The sequence below is a fragment of the Leopardus geoffroyi genome, chromosome X, assembly GCF_018350155.1.
Source record: "Leopardus geoffroyi isolate Oge1 chromosome X, O.geoffroyi_Oge1_pat1.0, whole genome shotgun sequence".
Taxonomy (NCBI): domain Eukaryota; kingdom Metazoa; phylum Chordata; class Mammalia; order Carnivora; family Felidae; genus Leopardus; species Leopardus geoffroyi.
In genome coordinates, this window is record NC_059343.1 from 45,069,486 (window position 1) to 45,093,825 (window position 24,340).

Here is a 24,340-nt window from a genome sequence, read left to right on the forward strand (position 1 = left end):
TCGGACAAAGGGCTAGTATCCAAAATCTATAAAGAGCTCACCAAACTCCACACCCGAAAAGGAAATAATCCAGAGAAGAAATGGGCAGAAAACATGAATAGACACTTATCTAAAGAAGACATCCAGATGGCCAGCAAGCACATGAGAAGATGCTCAACATCGCTCCTCATTAGGGAAATACAAATCAAAACCACACTCAGATATCACCTCACGCCAGTCAGAGTGGCCAAAATGAACAAATCAGGAGACTATAGATGCTGGCAAGGATGTGGAGAAACGGGAACCCTCTTGCACTGTTGGTGGGAATGCAAACTGGTGCAGCCACTCTGGAAAACAGTGTGGAGGTTCCTCAAGAGATTAAAAATAGACCTACCCTATGATCCAGCAATAGCACTGCTAGGAATTTACCCAAGTGATACAGGAATGCTGATGCATAGGGGCACTTGTACCCCAATGTTTATAGCAGCACTGTCAACAATAGCCAAATTATGGAAAAAGCCTAAATGTCCATCAACTGATGAATGGATAAAGAAACTGTGGTTTATATACACAATGGAATACTACATGGCAATGAGAAAGAATGAAATATGGCCTTTTGGAGCAACGTGGGTGGAACTGGAGAGTGTTATGCTAAGTGGAATAAGTCATACAGAGAAAGACAGATACCATATATTTTCATTCGTATGTGGATCCTGAGAAACTTAACAGAAGACCCTGCAGGAGAGGAAGGAAAAAAAAAAAGAGGTTAGAGAGGGAGAGAACCAAAACTTAAGTGACTCTTAAAAACTGAGAACAAACTGAGGGTTGATGGGGGGTGGGAGGGAGGGGAGGTTGGGTGATGGGTATTGAGGAGGGCACCTTTTGGGATGAGCACTGGGTGTTGTATGGAAACCAATTTGACAACAAATTCCATGTTTAAAGAAAATAAACAGAAATAAATTACTTATAAAACTTTAAAAAAACCCTACAGTGTCATATTGGTGAAAGGATGACATATAGATCAGTGGAAAAGAATAGCGTTTAGAAATAGACCAGTACAAATATGATGAAGTGATTTTTTTTTACAAAGGTGCAGTTTCAATGGAGAAATAATGGTCCTTTTAACAAATAGTGTGCACACTACAGCCACAGATTCTGCTACATACCTATTCAAATAACTAACATTAAGAAAAGTGTGAAGGGGCACCTGGCTGGCTCAGCTGGAAGAGTATGTGACTCTTAATCTCGAGATTGTGAGTTCGATCCCCAAATTGGATGTAGAGATTACTTAAATAAATAAAAACTTTAAAAAAAGTATGAAGAATGCCAAGTGCTGGCAAGAATGTTGAGCAATTATAAATCACATATTTCTGATGAGAATGCAAAATGGTTCAGCCTCTTTGGAAAACATTGTGGTAGTTTCTTATAAACACCCATATACGATAACCATTTATGAGCAATCCTACTCCTAGGCATTTCTTTTGAGATATTAAAACTTATGTGCACACAAAAACCTGTACGTTAATGTTATGGCCTCTTAATTCATCCTCTATGAAAGTGGAAACTACCCAAATGTTTCAATTGGTGAATTGATAAACAGTCTGTGATACATCTATACAATTAAATACTATTCAGAAATAAAAACTAATGAACAATTGAAACATGTAACAATTTGGATGAATCTCAAAAGTATTGTCCTAAGTAAAAGAAGCCTGTCTCAAAAGGTTACTTATTCTATGCTCCCATTTATATGACATTTTAGAAAGCAGAAACTAGATTGAAAGAGAAGAGTCTTTGTCAGACTTTGTGAGTGAGGAAGATTTTGTGATGAAAACAGGATATCATAAAGACTTTTGGAAGTTATGGGATTGTTTTGTATCCTGACTGTGCTGTGGTTACATGAATCTATGCATGTGTTAATACTAAAAGTACTTGTTTATACCATAAAAAGTAATTTAATATATGTAATTTTAAGAAATAACAAATATCCTTATGTAATAAGGTGAAACACATGGCTACATATATAGTTAAGTAAAAAAAAAAATCCTGGTGCAAAATAGTTTGTATTATATGTTGCTGTTTGGTAAAAATGTAAAATATATATATACATGTGTTTGCTTGCATATGTATAAAATATCTATGAAAGAATAAGTAAGATGGCTCTTTCTAGCCCCTAGGTGGCTAGAGGCCAGGTACAAAATGAAAAGTTTTTACATACACAAACTTTTATTTACACAACATATAATTTTGTGTAAGTTTTGGGTAACTGTTTAAAATTACTTTTTATTTCTTTATTATAATATATGATATATCCAAAATAATGCATGTGGTTCTAATGGGCACCTTGAATGGAGAACTACTGCTTTATAAGTTCCATATTTATTGTTATTTGTTTATAGCTTGTCTTCCTCTCTAAAATGTGAGTTTCAAAAATGTAAGGATTTTTTCTACTCCTTTGTTCATGCATGTATTTCTACTGTCTTGAACAGTAAAAACCGCACAGTAGTTGACCAACAAATGTTTGTTGGGTGAATAAAATAAAGTGATAAGAACAGGGTACATGGTAGAAGCCGAGAAGAGGAGCAGCTGTCTGGTTTTGGTTAAGGAGAGGAAGGAAGGGTCAGCAAGGTTTAATGAAAGATATAAAATAAGAGCTGATCTATGCAAGGTGAATATTAGATAGCAGGGTTTGAAAGTACACAGATTTGAGATCTCAGTGTACTTTCCAAATTGTAAGCACTTTTGTGATACTTGAACTTAGGGTGGAAAAAGCAGAGTGGTGAGAGATGGGACTAGAGAGAGAGAGACCAAGTTAGACTACCGAGGTTTTTGTATACCATGGTAAGGAGTTGGGATTTGGTTAGAAACATGGAGGGTCTGAACTAAGTGATCCTGGTGATTGAGAGGAGTAGATGAAGTCTATAAATATTCATACATCACCTTTTCAGTGAGCTTTTCCATAATGGCATTCTTCTCCCCCTCCCCCATGTACATTGCTATCCTACTTGCTTTATTTCTTCATAGTACTTGTCATTTTCTGGCACGCATTTTCTTAAATATTTTATTATCTGACACAAGAATTTAGTTCCTTTGAAGGCAGAAATTTTTGTCCATTTTGTTTATAGTTCTATCCTCAGAGCCTTATGTGTATTAACAGCTCAATAAATATTTGTTGTGTGAATTTGTCAAAATTTTGAATGTGGATGAAGTCAAGGAAAAATTATCAGGTTTCAATGCCTCTGGATTTATGATAATATACTGGCTATTTTTTCCAGCTCAATTCCTAAATACAATTCATTATTAATAGCATAAGCCTCTAATTTTCTGTATTTATTCATCGGTTAATACAATACACTCTAAATCAACCTCTCTGCGTCCAGATTGCAACTATACAACCTATTCTATATATTCTGGTTTTAAACATTAATATATACTTTATTGCTTAAAATTCTTTGACTTTCTGTTTTCCGTGACATGGCTTGCAAATTCCTTCCTTCTTTGGTCTCTTACGTTCAGCTTCATCTCTCATTAGTGTTGCTTTCACAGTATACTTCAATACTACTACCATTCTTCCCTTTCATTCATCCATTCAATAATGTATTCAACATCAAACAAGTCTTTATTGAGCACCCTCTAGGAGATAAGGTATATTTCAGGTTTTTAGTATCCACCAATCAATGGAATAGCCATAGTTCCTACACTGTCTCTTCTACCTATTATTTTGTAACAGTATAGTGCTAGTAGTTGTTTGTGTTTATTTCCCCAACAGTTTCTAAGGCCTTGAAATCCAGGATTGTGTCTTATTCTTCCTCAGATGGGCACTATCAGGAACAGAACCTTACACTGAATGGTTGTTCAGAATCTGCTGGTTGAATGAGAAATTTGAGTTAAAATGTTGAAATGAACTATAAAAAATACCAGCAAAAGTAAGGACCTGTTTGCCTCTGATCACATTTTGGTTATTTATTCATTCAACAAACATTGATAATCACCTATTTTATGGTAGGTTCTTTCTTATGTTTAAAATGTCACCTTTAGCCCTTACACTGTGGGTTCCTACTGTAATGTCAGTGGGTGTAGCATAGTATTTGGGACATGGTGGATGCTCACTATATAATTGTGGATTGACTGAAAATAACCACAAAAGAGGAGAACTGGAGTACAGGTTTGGGGCCCAGAAGAGATTTCTGGAGGTAGTGGCAATAGGTGATTCAACATTGAACTTAAAAAAAAAAATATGTTTATTTTTGAGAGACAGAGAGAGACAGAGCATGAGCAGGGGAGGGGCAGAGGGGGGGCCTATGCAGAATCTGAAGCAGGCTCCAGGCTCTGAGCTGTCAGCACAGAGCCCGACTTGGGGCTTGAACTCAGGAACTGTGAGATCATGACCTGAGCTGAAGTCAGATGCTCAACCGGCTGAGCCACCCAGGAGCCCTGAGAACTTTTAACCAGAGTGAGGATTATTTTATTACTGAAACTTTTTGTCAGTTGTCATTTTCTTCGTTTTCTTGGGGTGGTGGTGTATAAGCATACAAGAATTCTTTCTAAATGATTTTACCTTTATTTGTTTTGAAATTTGAATACAGCATGTAACTCTTTGGATACAATTCCGAGACAAAAATGATTCATATTTAAGATTTTTTTTTAATCTTGAAATCAAAGTATGCCACTAATAAAAATAAACTTTTTTTCAACATGGTATGCCAGAAAAACAGTAAACCAGTATAGCAAATATGTAACTATTGACATTCAAGAGTTAAGGGACTAAGGGTTAGGAATGCGAGATGACAAATTGGATAAGTGGGGTTTGACTGAAATACTGCAGTTCCTGGGATGACTAGAACTAGGATTTGTAAAAAGTTACCGAGTCACCTCCCAGCCGGTTTACAATACTACCCAGTTTCTGATTTGACAAGAGAGCCATAGCGATAAAGTATTCCAAGAACTTGCTAGAGAGGCACGGGAAGTTGCTGGAGTAAAGGGGGCGTGGTGTCGGAAGTTAAATCTTCAGCTCAAAGAAAGAAAATAACGCTTCCGGTCACGCCGTCGTTGCGTCGCGGTTTTCTTCACCAAGGTGAGTGTAAAGAAAGACTGATAATTTTCGCAAGTGAATCCCTAAACACCCCGGGGAAGCTTTCCTCCTTCCTACAACGTGGGATGGAACGAAGAATTCATCCCGAGTACATTCTGTGAAAGATGTTTCTGACGAGTATGGCTCTGCTCGCCAATCTTTTCTCCCTTACTCCGAAGATGGCCGGCTGTCATCCCCTCCCCTTTCTGACTCTTGTAGTCCTTTTTTCCCTGGTCATTCTTCACCTCTCTTCATTATTCCAGATCGTCTTCCTGATTTTTCTGAGCCTGAGTCATTCCCTCTACCACAGATTCTTATCCTACCTCTTACTCCCACCTTCTTCCCCGCCCCCCTTTAGCCTCAAAACTTTTGCAACCCAGTTCTGCCACTCTTAATCTACATTCTTCCTTTTCCTTCATCCCCAGTACTTTACTTCCCTCCTTGCTGCACAAGGTTTCTGATCCATTCTGTCTCCCTCCTGCAGAGGCCATTAAACTATATACTTTCCAAAACCAGGTGTGGCTTCAGTTTCAAGGTCAACGCTGTTTTTGTTCTTAAAAATAAACAGTGGCAGAAATTTTAGAGTCTTAAGAGACATAGGGTCTTGTTCAAATTATTATTATTGTGTTTATTTTTACTCTAAACAAAATTACACATCAGATACTGCACTGATTTTTAACCGCCTATTCTTGACATTAAAAAAAAAAAAATTTGGCATAGAACTGAATCCCCACATTTTTATGGGGGCAAACGTAGTGGATTTTCCTGTAACCCGGTGTCATCTCTTGAGGGTGGAAGCTTTTCCATCTCCTTTAGAACTTGTCATAGATCAGAAATCATTGAAACATATGACATCCAATCACAAATTTATTTTTTCATTTGAGTTATGCTTATTATGCAAATCCTTTTCTGGTCTCTGGTAGCAACATTGAACAGCGAACTGGCAGATTTTTCAGTTTTCCTGGGAACTTTGCAAGTATTATCTATTTGGTGCAAGGTCAAATGTATTTTTCTGTTGCATTTATCGTGTTTGTCTTGGGAGAACATTAGTTAATCACAATCTATTATTTCAATTTTTTTACCCAAGAGAGGGGGAATGATCATTAAACTTATAATGAGGGTCAAGGTTTTTCAGGCTCTAAAAAGGAATTTAACCAAGGATCTCCTTGAACAAGTAATTTATTCCTCCCTTCTCCTGTAGCTACTGTGTTACACTTGCCAAAATAAGTGTAAGAATAAGTAATTCTTTTTTCTAGGCCAGGAATAGTTTTCAGTTCTTTTATAAAAAGATGAGGCAGAGATGTTGTGATACCAAAACACTTAGGAACTTTTGGGAAGGGTATTGCTGATGTCTCTGTATTCTCTATTCAAATCATAATTACACAGCATTTAAATGTCACATGGCTTCAACCCACTGTGCAACCATTATTTATTCATGCAAGACTTTTTTATTGAATAACTTTTATGTGTCAGACAGTGTTAAACACTGAGAATACAAGTGGAAAATAAAAAGTTTTAAAAACTATAATTGAGAGACAATAAATGATTAAAATAAATATGAATAGGTTGTGATAGGGAGGGGATGTACTATTTTAAATTGGATGGTTAGGAAGACCTCCCTGGTAAGGCAGCATTTTGACTACAAACCTAAAGGAGGTGCGAGCACAAACTATATAGATGTTAGTGGGAAAAACAGGATGTATCTATGTCAGTGTCTGCATTTGTTGTTCATTTGGCTCCCCCCACACACACTTTGTGGTCACTTTTCTGCACAGCTTTAATGCAGCACTCTGCACACTCAAATGACCTAATCCAGTCACATAAATTTCTCGTTCTTTTTCTCCTGGCTAGCTTCTTGCTATCCAGTTAGGTATATTGTCAGTTACCAGCCCCTCTAGGAAGATATCTCTATATCTATCCTCACATCTTCCTCAATCTGTTTGTTTGTGGTGCACTGTGTGCTATCTTACAGCATATTTGCTTACCTTTCTCAGTGCTCTTATTGCTGTGTGTTCATGATATTTTACCCACAAATGTTTGATATGTTAAATTGGAATGAATTTAATACTTGTCTGTCTGTACAGGCAACCTTTTAAATATAGTTGGCCCCCAAATTTCAGAACCACCCTATAAGGTCAGTACTATCATTGTCATTTTACTGTTGATAAAACCAAGACTCAGAGGTGGATAGTAACCTGCTATTGGTGGTGGAATTCATGGAGGTAAGGTCTGTGAGGCACTCAGTCCTGGCCTGGTTTTTTTTGTCTTTTGTTTGTGTCTCTTTAGCTGTTTATTAATGAGAATTACAAAATATATGGACTATTTTATTATTTTATAAGACATAATCTGGGTATAGAAATTTCATTTTTTAAAAATTTCCTTTAATAAATCAGATTATATCAGGAGCTTGAATTACTTCATAACTATAAATATTAAGAGCTGAGAGGTGTAGTGACTCTTTTTACTTGAACATTTTTTAATTAATTTAAACAAGCATAAATTGAAAGAAGAGTACAATGAATACTTTTATACTCTAAACCTAGATTCAATAGTTGTTAACTTTTGCCATATTAGCTCACTTGTTCACTCACTTGCTCACTCTTAACCATCCATTCATCCATTTATTTAAAAAAAAATTTTTTTGCATTTATTTATTTTTGAGAGACAGAGACAGCATGAGCAGGGGAGGAGCAGAGAGAGAGGGAGACACAGAATCAGAAGCAGGCTCCAGGCTCTAAGCTGTCAGCACAGAGCCCGATGTGGGGCTCCAACCCACGAACCGTGAGATCATGACCTGAGCTGAAGTTGGCTACTTAACCGACTGAGCCACCCAGGCGCCCCTCCATCCATTCATTTTTAAAATTAAGGCATAATTGTTTATCTATTTTCTGATCTATGTATTTTGGTTGAACCATTTGAGATTTGCAGGCTTTATTATTTTTTATTTATTTATTATTTTTTAATTTACATCCAAGTTAGTTAGCATATAGTGCAACCATGATTTCAGGAGTAGATTTCTTAATGCCCCTTACCCATTTAGCCCATCCCCCCTCCCACAACCCCTCCAGCAACCCTCTGTTCTCTGTATTTAAGACTCTTATGTTTTGTCTCCCTCCCTGTTTTTATATTATTTTTGTTTCCCTTCCCTTATATTCATCTGTTTTGTATCTTAAATTCCTCATAGGAGTGCAGACTTTATTTTTAAATAAACTTAAATATACACAAAAAGTTGCATGTATCAAAAGTGTATGGCTCAAGGCATTTTCAATGTAAACACACATGTGTAACCAGCATCCAAATTAAGAAATAGAACATGATTAGCATCTGAAGGCCCTTGAATGTATTCCCTTCCAGTCACATCTAAACTCCCAATTAGCCACAATCCTTGCTTCTATCACTGTATAATAATTTTGCCTGTTTTTGAACTTTATAAAAATATGGTAGTAAATCATTATTTTTTTGGTGCTTGACCTCTTTAAGATTTTGTTGTGTAGTAGCAAAAATATGGTAGTAAATCATTATTTTTTTGGTGCTTGACCTCTTTAAGATTTTGTTTTTGGGGCGCCTGGGTGGCGCAGTCGGTTAAGCGTCCGACTTCAGCCAGGTCACGATCTCGCGGTCCGTGAGTTCGAGCCCCGCGTCAGGCTCCGGGCTGATGGCTCAGAGCCTGGAGCCTGTTTCCCATTCTGTGTCTCCCTCTCTCTCTGCCCCTCCCCCGTTCATGCTCTGTCTCTCTCTGTCCCAAAAATAAATTAAAAAAAAAAAAAAGATTTTGTTTTTGAGATTCATCCATATTATTGGGTGCAGTAGTATGTTTTTGAGATGCATTCATATTATTGGGTATAGTGGTAATTCCTTCATTCTCATTGGTTTGTATTCCATTGTTTGAACATATCATAATAGATTGACATTTTGTATGTTTATATTTTTGGCTTGTAAACATTTGTGGACATTATAGTATATGACTTTTGGTGATATATGTACATATTTCTGTTGAGCATATACCTAAGAGAAGAATTGCTGAATTAAGTTATGTATATGATTAGCTTTAGTAGAGACTGTCAACTAATTTTCCACAATGGTTGTACAGGCATACCTTGTTTTATTGCATTTTGCTTTATTGCACTTTGCAGATACTGTTTTTTACAAATTGAAAGTTTGTGGCAATCCTGAGTCAAACAAGTCTTTCGGCATCATTTTTCTAACAACATTTGCTCACTTCATGTCTCTGTGTTACATTTTGGTAATTCTTGAAATATTTCAAACTTTTTCATTATTATTATATTTGTTAAAGGTGATTTGTGATTAGTGATTATGACTTTCTGAAAGTCAGATGATGGTTAGCATTTTTTAGCAATAAAGTATTTTTTCATTACAGTATATACATTTTTAGACATAATGTTATTACATACTTAATAGACTAAAGTGTAGTGTAAACATAACTTTTATATGCACTGGCAAACCAAAAAATTCATTTTACTTGCTTTATTGTGATATTCACTTTATTGTGGTGGTCTAGAACCGAATCTACAAGTTCTCTGAGGTATGCCTGTACTATAAAACTCTCAGTACAAATCTTTAAGAGTTCCACTTTCTCTAGAATATTGTCAACACTTGTCATTGTCTTTACTTTTTAAGGAAAAAAAGTAGCCATTATAGTGGTTATGAATGGTATCTTATTATTTTAATTTGCAGATCTGATGATAAATTTACATCTGTCCATGTTTGTTGGCCTGGATATCTTTTTATGAGATACCTTTTCAATCTTTGACCACTTTTTCTCCTGGACTATCTTACTAATTTGTTGAGATCTTTTTAATTAAGGATGTTAATATTTTGTTATATTTATTGCAGATCTCAGTTGCTTGCATTTTCAGTTTCTTAATGGTGTCTTTTGATGAACTCTCCCAATTTTAGTATTGTTGTTCAATTTCATAATGTTCCCATTTATGGCTAGTGCTTGTTTTGTTAAAAAGTCTTTGCCTTTTTCAAGGCCATGAAGACATTTTTCTGTGTTGTGTTATTGTTTAATCTCTCATTTGTATTCACAATTTATTTGTAATTGATTTTTGTGTATGTTTTCAGTACAAGTTATGGGTATGAGTAAAAGTCCCCTCCCTTTTTTGTATGTCAAAATGGACATCCAATCAACCCAGTATCACTTACTGAAAAGATCATTCTTTCCCTTCTATAGCATTATATTTTTGATAAATCAAATGGTTAGGTTATATATGTCGGTTTGTTTCTGAATTCTGTTCAGTTTGGGTTACTTCTCTATCCTTGTATAAGTACCACTGTCATAATTAATGTCATTTTATAACATACCTTATATACAGTCATTTAGTTCTACAGTTTTGTTCTTTTTCTTCAATAATGACAAATTGGTTTTTTGAATTTCCATTTGCATTTTAGAATCAGCTTGTCAGTTTCCACAAAAATTCTTCTTGGCATTTTGATTGAGATACCACTTAATATCATGGCATTTTACACCTAAATATCTCAGCGTTCATCTCCTAATATTAGGGACACAATAATTTCCTAATATCACCTAACACTTAATCCATTTTCAAATTTCTTTTTTTCCTCAATGACCCTTTTATAGCTGGTATTTCTTTAAAAAAATACACAAGCAGTGTTTACTGAGGTTCTGTTTTTTATCAGGCAATATATACATATTATTTAATTTAATCAAAACCAGAAAAAGAGTAATGATGTACATATTCTTCCATTTTACAGGAAAGGAAAGGAATCATACTTGGTTAAGAAACTTGTTCAATCATAAAGCTTCAAAGACCATTCACATTCAAATGCATAGTTCTATAATATGAAATCCCTTGCTCTTATCACTGTATCATATCAAATACAAAAGAATAAAAGTAAAACTCAAATCATAAAGAGATAGGGAGAGGAAGAAATTCTGCTGAGGGATCTATTAATTATAAAATGCAGAATATAGTTCTTATGGCTGGTATTCAAAAGCATCACCCAACCTAGATTAATGTATATTTATAGTTTTTGAGATTTTTTGTTGTCATTTTCCCTGTTTTGTTGAACTTGTGGATATTTTTATATTTGGTACTTTTCAATCCATTGCAGTCATTATTTCTTCTGTTGCTCAAACTGTCCAGTTTAGAATGAACCAGTTGGAGCCTCTGATATTGGTTTCTTTTTTCCTTTATTACTGAAATTTTCAAATATATTTAAAGTAGGATATAGCATGTATCCATTCTCAGCTTCAACAATTAATACCATTTTGCTGATTTTGTTTGATCTTTTCTCCTCACCCACTTTTTCACTGGGGTATTTAAAAAATTTTTTTAAGTTTATTTTGAGAGAGAGACAGCATGAGTGGGGGAGGGGGAGAGAAGGAGGGAGAGAGGAAGAGAGAGAGAGAATCCCAAGCAGGTTCCACACTGTCAGGGAGCCCGACGCAGGACTCAAACTCACAAAACTGTGAGATCATGACCTGAGCTGAAACCGAGCGTGGGACACTTAACTGACTGAGCCACCCAGGCGCCCCTTCACTGGAGTATTTTAAAGCAATCCCAGACATTATGTCATTACACAGGTAAATAACTCACTATACATCTCTAACTCTTAAGTGCATTATATTAGTAACCAATAAGCCATTACACTTAATAAGATTAACAGTAATTCTCATACTATGTAATACCCAGTTCATATTCAAATTTCTATGATTTTCTTAAAGATGTCTTTGTATAGTTTCTTTGTTAAATCTATACCTAAACAAGGGCCACAAGATATTTTTGTCTTCAGTCTGTTTTCCTGTTAAAACCTTGTATAGCCAACCCCTCCTCCACATTTTAAAGACCATTGGTTTGTTAGAGAAACTAAGTCATTTATTGTGTCGACAAATGGATTTAGATGATTGCTTCCTTCAGGTGGTATTCATTTTGTTTTCCCATCTGCATGTTTCTGTTCACTGGCATTTAGAACTAGAAGATTTATTAGGTTCACTTTCAGTTATTATTATATTTTCTATTTTGTTTTGCTTTTTAAAATTTTTTTTTTAGTTTTTTATTCTCATGTTAGTTAACATACAGTGTAGTCTTGGCTTCAGGAATAGAACCCAGTGATTCATCTCTTACATATGACACCCAGTGCTCATCCTGAAAAGTACCCTCCTTAATGCCTAGCACCCATTTAACCCATCCCCCCACCCCTATCAACCCTCAGTTTGTTCTGTGTATTTAAGAGTCTGTTTTTATCTTATTTTTCCTTCCCTTACCCTATGTTCATCTGTTGTTTCTCAAATTCCACATAAGAGTGAAATCATATGATATCCATCTTTCTCTGACTGACTTATTTTTTAAGGGAAAAAATCATTTCAAGTAGTGATATGCACTTTCTATTGCATTTCATCATATCTGGTTTAAATTTTTAACTGATTCTGGGGTTCATTTGTGTTTTCAGGTGTTGTCAGCCTGATCTCCATTTTTTTTTTTAATTTTTAAAAATGTTTATTTATTTTTGAGAGAGAGCGCACGTGTGCACATGCACGCACTCATGAGCCGGGCAAGGGCAGAGAGAGAGAGAGATACATAATTCGAAGCAGGCTCCAGGCTCCAAGCTGTCAGCATGGAGCCCAAAGCAGGGCTCAAACTCACAAACTGAGGTCATGACCTGATCCAAAGTCAGATGCTTAATCTGATGCAGCCACCCAGGCATCCCAACTCCATTGTAGCATCTCCTACCAACCTTTCTCCTGTTTAGCAGCCATTGAAGATAATTGTCTAAATTCATTATTTTACTAATAGTTTAAAAAGAGTGGTCTAATTTTATCAATCCTTCTGCATTTATTAGCTGGAATTATTTCAGAAAAAAGACCTCTTTATCAGCTTTTTTGGGGGGGGTCCCCAAATGTATTCTATAAAAAGAAAGTCAAGATAAGTGCTTTTTTTTTCATTTATCAGAGTAATGGGTTCGTTCCCTAGAGAATTTCATTGTTTTCTTTAATATTATTAGGAATTCATGGATTTTTATGTATTTTAGGTACCCATTGTGGTTTATTTTTGATGCCCAAACTGTGTCATTTTAGAAATTAGGAGACTTTTCCTATATCCTTTACATGATCTCATTAGATCTTGGCTTCCTTGCTTTCTGACATAAGATATTTTAGGCTCATTCCCTGCCCCAGTCCTGACATCAGCTATTTTGCAAGGAGCCATGTATTCCTTCAATAGGGATTGGTACTTAGAAACCAAGATGTGAGTGCTCAGGGGATTATTACTATTTTTTTAGTAATGCTATGTGGCCTTTTGTTGTGACCGTTTTCCTTACTATTTTGAATATAAGTGAATGATTCCACCAGCATTACATTGATAATTAGCTAAGCATGGCTTTCGTTTGTTTATGTAGGCATTCATTCAGTAAAAATTTATAGACCACACTACCATGTATTTGATCTTATGCTGGGTACAGGGGATGTAAAGGTAAACCTGACATGTTTCCTGTCCTTGATGAAGATTCATTATAGTGGGGGTACGAGTAAATGAACAGACAGTGTCTAAAGAGTATGATAAGTACTGTAGTGGGCATAGTACACAGTGGGGGCAAGTGATAAGCTGTGGGGTAGCACAGAAGGGGCATCTGAAAATGCTTTGGAAAGGAAAATAATGCTTGATACTGGGTGAATAGAGGAAGTATGAAGGTATAAGCGGTATGAAGGGTGTTCCAGTCAGAGGAAACTGGAAAGAGGTGGGGGAGATCTTGATATATTCAGAGAAAAGCATATGTGTGGTTGGTTATAACTGGAATGTAAGTTTTATGTAGAGGAAGAGAAATGAAACTAGAGACATAGATAAGGGCCAGGATGTTGAGCGCCCCAAAAGTCAAGTCAGAGAACGAGGATTTCACTCTGAAGCCTGTGAGGAAGAAGCAATGGAATTGTCTTAAGCAGATGAGATACACAGTTCTCTTTGTAATGTACTGATGATGCACTGGGTGAATGGGTGGGAGTGAGACAGTATGAGACTGATAAGGGGGGGAGAGGTGTAGTGGTCCAGGAGAGAGATAATGTCATGTTACACTGCATTCTGCACTCTGTGTGTGTGTGTAGTGTATGGGAAAGTCATGTGTGTATGTATTACATATACTATAATCTATTATAATCCATAATACACATATACACACATTTGTAGGGTGCAGTGTAACATGACATTTTTTGTATATGGTAATATAATATAGGCGACATATATGTATATAAAATAGATCTGTGCATACACATGTACATAGCTATATGTGCATATATATCCAGGGGCTGTCCCATTACAACAGGTCTAAAACAGAGTATATTTCAGTGAAGAAGTATTGCCCAAGGACAACTGAAAAGTGGAAAAGGGCTAATAAGCACTCCCTCCTTGACCAAATGTGAGTCATGCCCCTCGGAGCCCTCTTTTCAACTAGATCTCATCCTTGGGCATTGTCTTTGGCCTGTCTGGTCTAGTTTTAGAAAGTATCCTGCTGAATAAATTTAATGAGACTCCCCCCCCACCAACATTTGATATGTGATCATCCTGGTTTGCCTTCAGCAAGAATTCTCAGTCTGTTTAGCAAGAATTCCCCTATCCTTATGTCTCCTCTTAATTTTCTGTCTACTGACCTCCTGCCCCCTCCAAATCTATTCCTTGGCTATAGATTTCCAGGTGTCCTTACTTAATTCAAAGTAGAGTCTATTTTCTCTTCCCTTTTACAATAGTCTTGACACTTCTCAAAATAGTTCTTATAATCTTACCATTTTAACAAGTGTCAGGATAATTTTTTTTTTTCTTTTAACAGGCCACACGAGAATTTCGTTTATTGTAGTCTTCCTCTTCAAAGCTCCACTAGTTGGCACTGTGTCCCAGTTGTGTATCCTTGAGTAATCTGAGAATTCTACTTCCTCCTCTTCTTCCTGGGATTTAAGGGTATGAGGAGGAGATGATTGCTCAGTTTCTCCCAGAGGTTGGAATGTAGCCCTAACAGTTATCTCTGGTGGAGTGGAATGGTAATGAAGATACTCATCTCCTTTTATGTGTTTTTGTGTGCCAAGCACTGTTGTATACTAATGAACATGTATTGCGTTTGTCTTTTAAGACTACCATCTTAAACCTTTTTTAATATAAAACATGAAATTTCTTTACATGGTTATATAAGGTGTAGATTCAGAGGTTTCTGTTAGATTAGGGATTTAGGGGAAATGAGGGCAGTGAGTATGTATGGATTAGAGTTAGTGAAGGCTAATGTGCAGAGGACTAATAATGTAAATGGTGAAAGTGTTGATCAAATGAGTGTAGACTTTGGTGTCAAAGATCCTGTCTATGAAAAATACAATAAATAAGAGGTGGTACATGTATATTTTTAGGATGAGAGATTTGAACAGGTTTATATGTTCTACAGGGGAGGAGCTGATAAAACCAGAGGTTAGAAACAATATGAGAGAGAGGGGATAACTGGAGAAGCAAAATGTGGAAAAGATGTGTTGAGAACATGTGAAGTACCAGCCATGAACATGAGAAGGGACATCACTTCTGACTTTGGAGTTACAGAGAATCAGAAGGGGATGTTTTTGAAGTTTTGGAAAGGCAAGAAACAGTAGGAGTTTCTTTCTTGGTGTCCCTATATTCTCTGTGAATAAGGTAGCGAGGGCATTCTGGAGTGTGAGAGGGGATGGCCAGGGCCAGAGGAAAGAGTAGAAGGTTACAACCTTCTTTACTGAATGAAAAAAGATTGATGGGCAATAATGAATACCTATCTAGATTGGAAATTAAGTGTGTTTAGCTTTGTTTTTTTTTTCCAGATATATTCAGCTGCCAAGAAGTAGGAGCAAGGAAGGCAAACATTGGGCTTGATTTAAGACTTGTAAATGTGCTGGTGATGACTGAGGGGCTAAATAAGTAAGTTGTTGAGGTTACTGATGAGATTTGTTCAGGTTATAGACCATGGGATCTAATCTCATCAGGGAAGAGTATATTCTCAGGAAGATTCATTCTGTGGATCCAGAGAAAGAGAAGCTGTGTGAATATATGGTTGGGTGTGGGAGAAGTTGTATAGAAATTTCAAAGCTCAAAGAGTAGAAGTTAACATGGTGATATGGCAGACAAGAAATTGTGGTCAAAGTAGGTTATTGGAGCTTAAGATTTCAGAGGAAAGGTAGTTCTGGATGATGACAAGGTTTAGTGGATGGGTGAGTTGGAATAGAAGAGGTCAAAGAACTGTGAAGCTGGGGTGATGGACAGGTTAGCCATGAGATCATCAAAGATACTGGGGAAGAAAAAGTTTAAGGGTTGAGAGGAAGACAAGGGAGATGCTATATTTTGTGGAAGGGGTGAGTATAGATGAGAGACAGATGTCATGGTAATCAAAGGAACAGAGATTTTCACAGCAGGGAGGAAGATTTAGGGAATGCGAGCAGCAATGGCTAGCATGAGTTGTTGCCCTTAACCAGTTTAGCAATAGATCCCTTGGATGGCCCTGGCTTTATTTGTTACATTTTTGTCTTTGTCTCTGCCTTTTTATGGGGGGGGGGGCAATTACCAGGGTTAGATGCCAGGAAAGGACTGGTAGTAAAATCTTGAATGTAAGGGGAGCTAAGATATCCCTCCATATTGATTTCTATTCTTGGAGGGACTTGAACAACTGCCCTTAGCAACTTTAAGGGAAATAATGCTGCTGGTAGGACCCTGGCTTGCCCAGGTGTGTGTTTCCAAAAATCCCATTGCAAATGAATATGGATAGCCAATTCCATAGCTTTTACAGAAAGAAGTGGATGCTTTTTATATAATATTCCTCATGTCAGAAAGGTTGAGAACATATGCTTTAAGGGAGTTCCATAGGAAGGCCCTGGATTCTTCCTTTTAAAAAAATATTTCTTGGGGTGCCTGGGTGGCTCAGTTGGTTGAGCGTCTGACTTCGGCTCAGGTCGTGATCTCACAGTCGGTGAGTTCGAGCCCTATGTCGGTCTCTGTGCTGACAGCTCAGAGCCTGGAGCCTGCTTCAGATTCTCTCTCTCTCTCTCTCTCTCTCTCCCTCTCTCTCTCTCTGCCCCTCCCCCACTCGTGTTCTATCTCTGTCTCTCAAAAATAAATAAACGTTAAAAAATATTTCTTAAATTGTGCAGTATAACAAAAATACTGAAAGTTGCATAAAATGTAAATGTACGCTAAAGTGAATAATTATAGGGGCACCTGGGTGACTCAGTTGAACATCCAACTTCAGCATAGTTCATGGTCTCACGGTTTGTGGGTTCGAGCCCCACACTGAGCTCGCTGCTGTCAGCCTGTCAATGCAGAACCCACTTTGGTTCTTCTGTCCCTCTCTCTCTGCCCCTCTCTTACTTGTGCTCTCTCAAAAATAAATAAACATTTAAAAAATAACAAAGTGAATAAATATAAACACCGATAAAAGAACCTTCCAAAACCAAAATAGAACATTGCAGGTTATCCAGAAGCCTCCATTCTTAATTCTCTCTCCCAGAGGTAACCATTTATCCTGACTTGACTTTTATGGTAATCACTTCTTTGCCTGCTTTGCCTGTGTGTATAGACATGTGTGCACTTAAATACCTATTTATACATTTTACTGTTTATGAAAATTTGGATTGCCTTCTTTTTTTGGTTGTTGTGAATAGTGTTGCTAAGAACATTTTTGTACACATCTGTTGCACATGTACATGTGTTTCTCTAAGATATATATCTGGCAGACAGATTACTTGGTAATAGTTTGTGCATCCCTTCAACTTCATTAGATAATGGAAAACTGATTTCCAAAAGGATTGCACCAGTTCTGACTTTGAGATATATGTGGATTTATACTTTGGTATTTTCTCCCCCACAGTTTTGAGGCCAGAAAACTGTGGCTTGCAGTTGATCGGGGTAGCCAGGACCTGTGATTTACTGTGGATATGGGGGACTTGGTTACTGTTTCACATTTCTCCTGGAACAGTTACACTTAGCTGCATCAGAGGGCTTCCACAGGAGAACCTTGGTTTGGTCTTATCTTTCCCAGGATCTTAAGGTCCAAGAATTGGGCCCCAGAATTGAGTGTGTTTGCCCAGCCTCTGAGGCCATTTGAGAATGAAGGAGGCTTGATTATTATCCTGCAATGCTCCTCTTTCTTGGGAGGTCCAAACAATTGATCTTAGCAATTAGCCAAGGGTTGTGTAGGGGGACTCTGAGTCAGTTGCCTCTTCTTCAGACTCCGGAGTCAAGAATCAAAACCAGGAAGTTATTAGAGATAACCAGCATCTGTGGATGGCAGAATATAAAGACTGGTTTAGTGGCTTAGATGACCCTGTGTCTTTGGAGGGTCCTTGAACAACTATCTTTAGCCATTTAGCCAACTCCCTCCTTGTTCTTTTTTGTCTCAGAGTCTATCTGTTAGGGAGCCTTTTCCTTAGGGAGGGCCCTGGCTTGTTTATTCCCTTCCCAGAGTTTCACGGTTTGGTAGAAGTGCTTGTAGTGATTAAAAATTATGAGTTTATCAACTTTCAGAAAACTGACAAAATGTTCTATGTGAAGATGTGAAATATTATACGTATTATTGATTTTTTTATTTTGAAATAAATAATGGAATAACAAATAATTCTAAACTTTAATTACAATTAGTATTTAATGTACTTCTTGGGCCTGACTGTATTTTTTAGTTATTTCACAAAAAATAACATATTAGCATATTTACCATTAGGAGATGCTTATTTTATATTTTATTTCACTGTTTCTTTACTTTTTACTACTGTTATTATTTTTGCTTTCTTTCTTCATGTTGAGAATTTGAATTTTCAAGATAATGTCATTGAAAACAGTGGCATGTTTGTTGTAGCTCTTCACTTGATATCCTTTCATCCTTTGGCTGCTATTTGTGTCAAGTGGTTTAATGCCTTGACTACAGTCCCTCACATATTCGCAAGGGAAATATATTCTAGAAAACATGTCATCTTTTTTTATTATTATCATGAGTTGGGCACTATACGAGCCTTGTTACCTTTTACATGTTGTGCTCTGCTCTGTATCACATGTCAGCCTACCTGAGGATGTCCATCTCACAGACACTGCTTAAATAGTGTGTTACTAACAAGTTTGGAATACTAGTGTGCTGTGGTTTACCAGTTGGGAATGTTGACACCAGGGGTGTGGGAGAATCAGCAGGCTTATGAGAGCACTATCTCATTTATGGCTAGGTGAAGGGGGTGTTCTAAAAATCACTGAAGGATATAGGTAAGCTTCTTTTTCAAGGAAAGAGATTCTACAGGTCACAAAGGAAGGATTCCAGGTGGGAAGGAGAACAGGAAGCGATCACTTCCAGGGGAAATGGGCATAGCTCACTACTTTTCATGCCTTCTGTTTGCCTTCTTGGCTATCAGGAAAATATTTTTCCAGGGCCTTGGTAGACAAGAAGTGTGCATGAATAAAGGGGGATGTCATAGAAAGTGAGAGGGGAAAGGTACACAGTCTGAGAATGTCAGAAGTGCTAGGACACTAGTGGGAAATATAGAGTAGCCTTAAAAAAATTAGATACACCATTAATTAATTAATTAATCAATTAAGTAAGGAAAAATGTAGTGATCTAGACTCTGCTGGATACTGAGGACATAGTTAAATTAGATGTATTTTCTCCTGAATCTAGTGGGTGAGATAGGCACAGACATTGCAACAGGGAGTGCTATGATGGAGGGGAGACCAGGATGTGGTACTTTCAGTAGAAACATGAAGGAGGAGGGTCCTCCAATGCATTTTAGAGGCTGGGAGAAGGTCTCCTGGAAGGCACCAGGTTAAGAAATTAATTTTGCATGCAAGTAGCCATTAATCTGGCAGTGGATGAGAATCGTCTGAGTGTGGGGACCAGAGAGCAAGTGATCATTAGACTATGTATAGTAGCTGCCTGGGTATGCCATCTAGCCTTGAGCTTGGGAAGTACCTGAAGAAATGGGCCGTTGAGAGGCCACTCTGATATAATAGAGCTAAGGAAAAGAGTTCAAGTAGGAATGAATATTTTCACAAATGGTTACATTTAGATGTAATATTGATAACCTTAACCCTCATGAAAGAGCAGTCTCTTCCACTTTCCTCAGTATGCCATGAAATTATCATTTTCTACATATGCCATGTTTTCACCTTGTTTAAGGAATTCTTTCTTACCTTGATTTCCTAAAGGTATTCTAGTATATTCCCCTGTAAAACTTTTATAATTTGGTTTTCACAATTTTATGATCCACTTGGAATTTTATTTTTGTATATTGTATGATAAGGAGAACGTACTTACATTTTTTTCTGAATGATTTATCAGTGGTTTCAGGATTATTTACTTAAATTTATTCTTTCTCCACATATTTACAATGCTGTGTCTGACATATACCAAATTGTAATAGATGTATGGGTGTGCTTTTAGGCTTTCCATTCTGTTTCATCGGTCTATTTGTCTATATTTATACTAGTTCTACACTGTTAATTACTATAGCTTTGCAATGCATGTTAATATGTGATAGGGAAAGACCCTTTTCCTTATTCCTCTTCCTCAAAACTATACTTTTTGCTCTTTACTTCTCCATATGACTTTTAAGGTAAGCTTAACATGGTCTTTAAGAAACATGGAAATTTTTATAAGAACTTCTTTCTATATATAAATATGTAGATTTGGTTGCATCTTTACAACAATGAAGGTGGTTCATCTCCTTTTATCTAGGTATTTTTAATGTCTTTGAAAGAAAGTTTTATAGTTTTCTCCATAAGGGTCTCATGCATATTTTGTTAGACATATTTCTGTGTCCCTGATAAGCTTTTGTTCCTCTCACTGATATTTTTAAATTACATTTTGTAATTGATTGTGACTGGTGTATGGGAGTGCTTGATTCCAGTGTATCGTTCTTAGATCCATTGTGCTTACCTCTTTCTCAGGTCCAATTGTTGTTTATAGGTTTTGCTGAGTTTTTATATAAATTTTATATAAAATATACTTAAAAGTATGTAAATCATAAGTGTACAGCTCAATGAATTATCACAAAGTGGTTTTGGCTTGTTAATGTGATTTGTGAAAAATTGTAATTTTTCCCCCTGTCAATCCTTGTACCTCCAAAGATTGATATCATTCTGTATAAAATAAAATAAAATTTCTTTTCTGAAACAGTTTTTACTGAAGCATCTCTGAGGATTCATACTCTAAATAGTGGTGTTTTATGTATAAATACTGTTGAAGTTATCAAAGAGAGGAAATTACCTTTATTTGGAAATTCCAACAGAACTTAATAGAAGAGCCTTTAGGGTGGTGATATTTCAGTTAATTAACTGCAGTTCAGGATTTGGTGAAATGCTGAAATGAAACTTGGTGATAGACAAATATATACAAATTAATGTACTGAGACTAAAATAGATATAGAAAGAAAAATACACCCATCCTACACTAATACATACTTTCTAGTGACCAGAACACTCAGGTCCTCTCTCCAGGGCATGTCAGTTCCAATATTAGGATACTTGGGAAGTCAAACTAAGAAAACAGCTTGTTGCTTACTACGAACATTGAATTAAAGCAAAGAAGGTAGAGAATCTCGCAAACATGGGGTCTTTGTGTCACTGTGGATCATTTGAGGAATACATTTGAATGCGTTGCCCTCTCCATCACACTCCAAGGAGTTTGAGGGACAGCAAGATGTAGTGGAAAAATATTGGATTTTGTTGACATTGAGAGGGACTTGAATCCTAGGTCTTTGCACATTATTCTTAGGTAAGTTACTTCTCAGAGTTTCATTTTTCTCACTGGTGAAACATAAGTCATGACACTGTTAATTTAAAAGAAATATATTCTTTCAAATTATTTGTTATATAGTGAGTCCTGCAGAGTTGGGGGTTTATATTTGTTTATCCATGTCTGTGGGTGAAGAAGAAAGTGCCATTGATCCTTTCTAATTTGTCAGAATGATCTTAGCAGTATTAATCTGTTTCCAAATATAGAGATTGCAATTACAACTTTATCACCAGGTAATATTAGCTTCCTATTGCTGCTGTCATAAATTGCGACAAACATAAATTGTAAACAAATTTACTATCTTAACAGTTCTGGAGGTCAGTAGACCTAAAATCAAGGTTGTTGGCAAGGTTGAGCTCCCTCAAGTGGCTCTCAGGGAGAATATATTTCCTTGCTTTTTTCAGCTTCTAGAGGCCACCTGAGTTCCTTTGTTCATGGTCCTTTTCTCTCTCTTCAGATCCAACAGTATAGCATCTTCAACTTCTTTGACTTTGACTTTCTACTTCCACTATTCTGTCTCTTTCTCTGACTTTGATCCTCCTGCTTCTTGTAAAGACTCTTATACTTACGTTGAACCCACCAGAATAATCTAGGATAACTTTTCCTCTTAAGATCCTTGATGACTTAATGCAAAGTCCCATTTGCCATATAAGGTAGAATATTCATAGGGTCAGAACATCTTGGAAAGGCTGCTATTCTGTCTACTACACCTGGTCAATGAGTTAACAAGTAAGATACCTAGTTAAAATTACACATTTCTTTTGTGGGTTATTTTCATTGAACAAAGCATTCATTTCTAAAGTTGTGGGAGTCCTACAAAATGTCTTTAAATAGTACTTCCACGGAATATTTGTATTAACAGAGAATATAACTATTTGGTAGCAGTTATGATTATTCAAAAGTCTCCATATTGTAAAAGAGAGCTAGATTAACATTCTTGTTAAAATTCTCAATTTAACCTCTTTTAAATTTAGATTATTTGAAATAAGTGTGAAGCAAGATGGTTTCCACCCCTCCACACCTCCAGGAAAGAGAGTACAGAGCCTTCATGTCTCTTTGAGTTTCCTTTTGGTGATTGCAAAGATTTGTATTTGTAAAGTTAGGCTCTGGAATTCCATTAACTAATTTTAAGTCAAAAGCAGATCTGGAGCCCAATTTTGCTTGTGAGAGTAGAGAAAGGGCTGAAAAAAATTTATTTGTTATCAATGAAATTGTATGTTTTGTGCCTTATAAAGTAATTAAGATTCAGTGTGATCACTTTCACAAGTCCCTGACACCTATTTAGTGAATGAGAGCAGTTTGAGTCTTTAATACTCTTTTCTGTACCTTTTTCTCATTTTGTACTGTAATAATTTTCACAAATTATTTTCTTAATCTGTTGATTAAAGCTATTCCTTGGGTTTTTCATTTGACACACTGTGTTTTTCTTCAAAAAGTTTGATTAGTTTTAATTGTGATATACCACTTGTTATAGTTTCCTGATGTTTGGAAATATTTTCAAGTTTGTTATTTACTTCTTTGTCTGTAGGAAAATAGGTATCTTATAGTTTGTGTTTGCTAACCCCAGTGTTTAAGTTTTTTCTATCATCAGCTCATCCTGCTGTTTGGCTTCTTTATCGAATTCAAGGCTCAAGGATCCCCAGGTCAAGTCATGTAATTTAGTCTAAGCTTCAAAATGACCTGCTTCCATTCATCCACCCCTTGGGAACGTAGACCTTTTGAGGATCCCGCTTATTGTAGGAAGAGTCTCCTGTTAGTTTTCTTCTCTGTGTAGTTCTGGACTTTAATCTGTCTCCTTTGTCTTTGAAACAACTAAAATGAAAGTTAAAATTTTTTTGGAATGGAAAAATGCCTTCAGGACAGAAATTGCCTCCCTGCATATCTATTTCTCTAGATTCCCCTTTCCCTCTGCTGTTGTCCTGATGTTTCCATATTTTTATTGCCCTGTATTTTTATTGTTTTTAAGTAGATGTTGGTTTTTCATTAAGATTTTGTTTTGTTTTGTTTTCAGCTTGAGGGTTTGTCCAAACTACCTCATGGGCAATTACCAGAATTAGGAAAATTTCCTACAACTTTTTCCTACATTTTCTTTGAGATTAGGTTTAGGCTCAGAACTTCTCGTTAGCTTGTGGGTTTTCTTTTCTTTATTTTGTAGAGGAAACATCCAGTACTCAGAATAGTAAAGGTACTTGCCTAAGGTCACATAGCAAGTAAGTAGTAATATTGGAATATGAGCCCAGCTCTGTTCAACCCTGAAGCCTGTGTGCTTGACCCATTCAATGTACTGCATCCTTTGGATTCCGTTGTTTTGTTCCTGGAATATGGGACATTTTTCTTCTAGGAGGAGAGTAAATGTCTCAGTGTGTTTTCCTTACTCGTTTTTTAATCCCTCAAGATCAGCACCCTCTCTCTTGCTCCTGGGGAACACTGCATTTCTATGTCTTTTTCAGAGATCCATGCCTATTTCTGAGACATCCTAATATATGAGACCCTCTTCTACCACCTACCCTGTGCCTTTCAGAACTGAATTTAGGGACAGTCAGTACTCCAGCT

At 36.5% G+C, this 24,340-nt stretch overlaps 1 protein-coding gene across 2 annotated transcripts in view; it reads left to right on the forward strand.

Moving 5' to 3' along the window:
- The first annotated feature begins 4,982 nt into the window (after positions 1–4,982).
- The window catches only part of MAGED1 (MAGE family member D1), a 55,152-nt gene continuing 35,794 nt past the window's right edge, over positions 4,983–24,340 (forward strand). Inside the window, exon 1 of one of the 2 annotated variants that reach the window (XM_045472520.1) lies at positions 4,983–5,053. The gene's annotated coding sequence lies outside the window, so the exon portion shown is untranslated. The remainder of the gene's footprint in view (positions 5,054–24,340) is intronic. The other variant, XM_045472523.1, reaches the window with a different exon arrangement.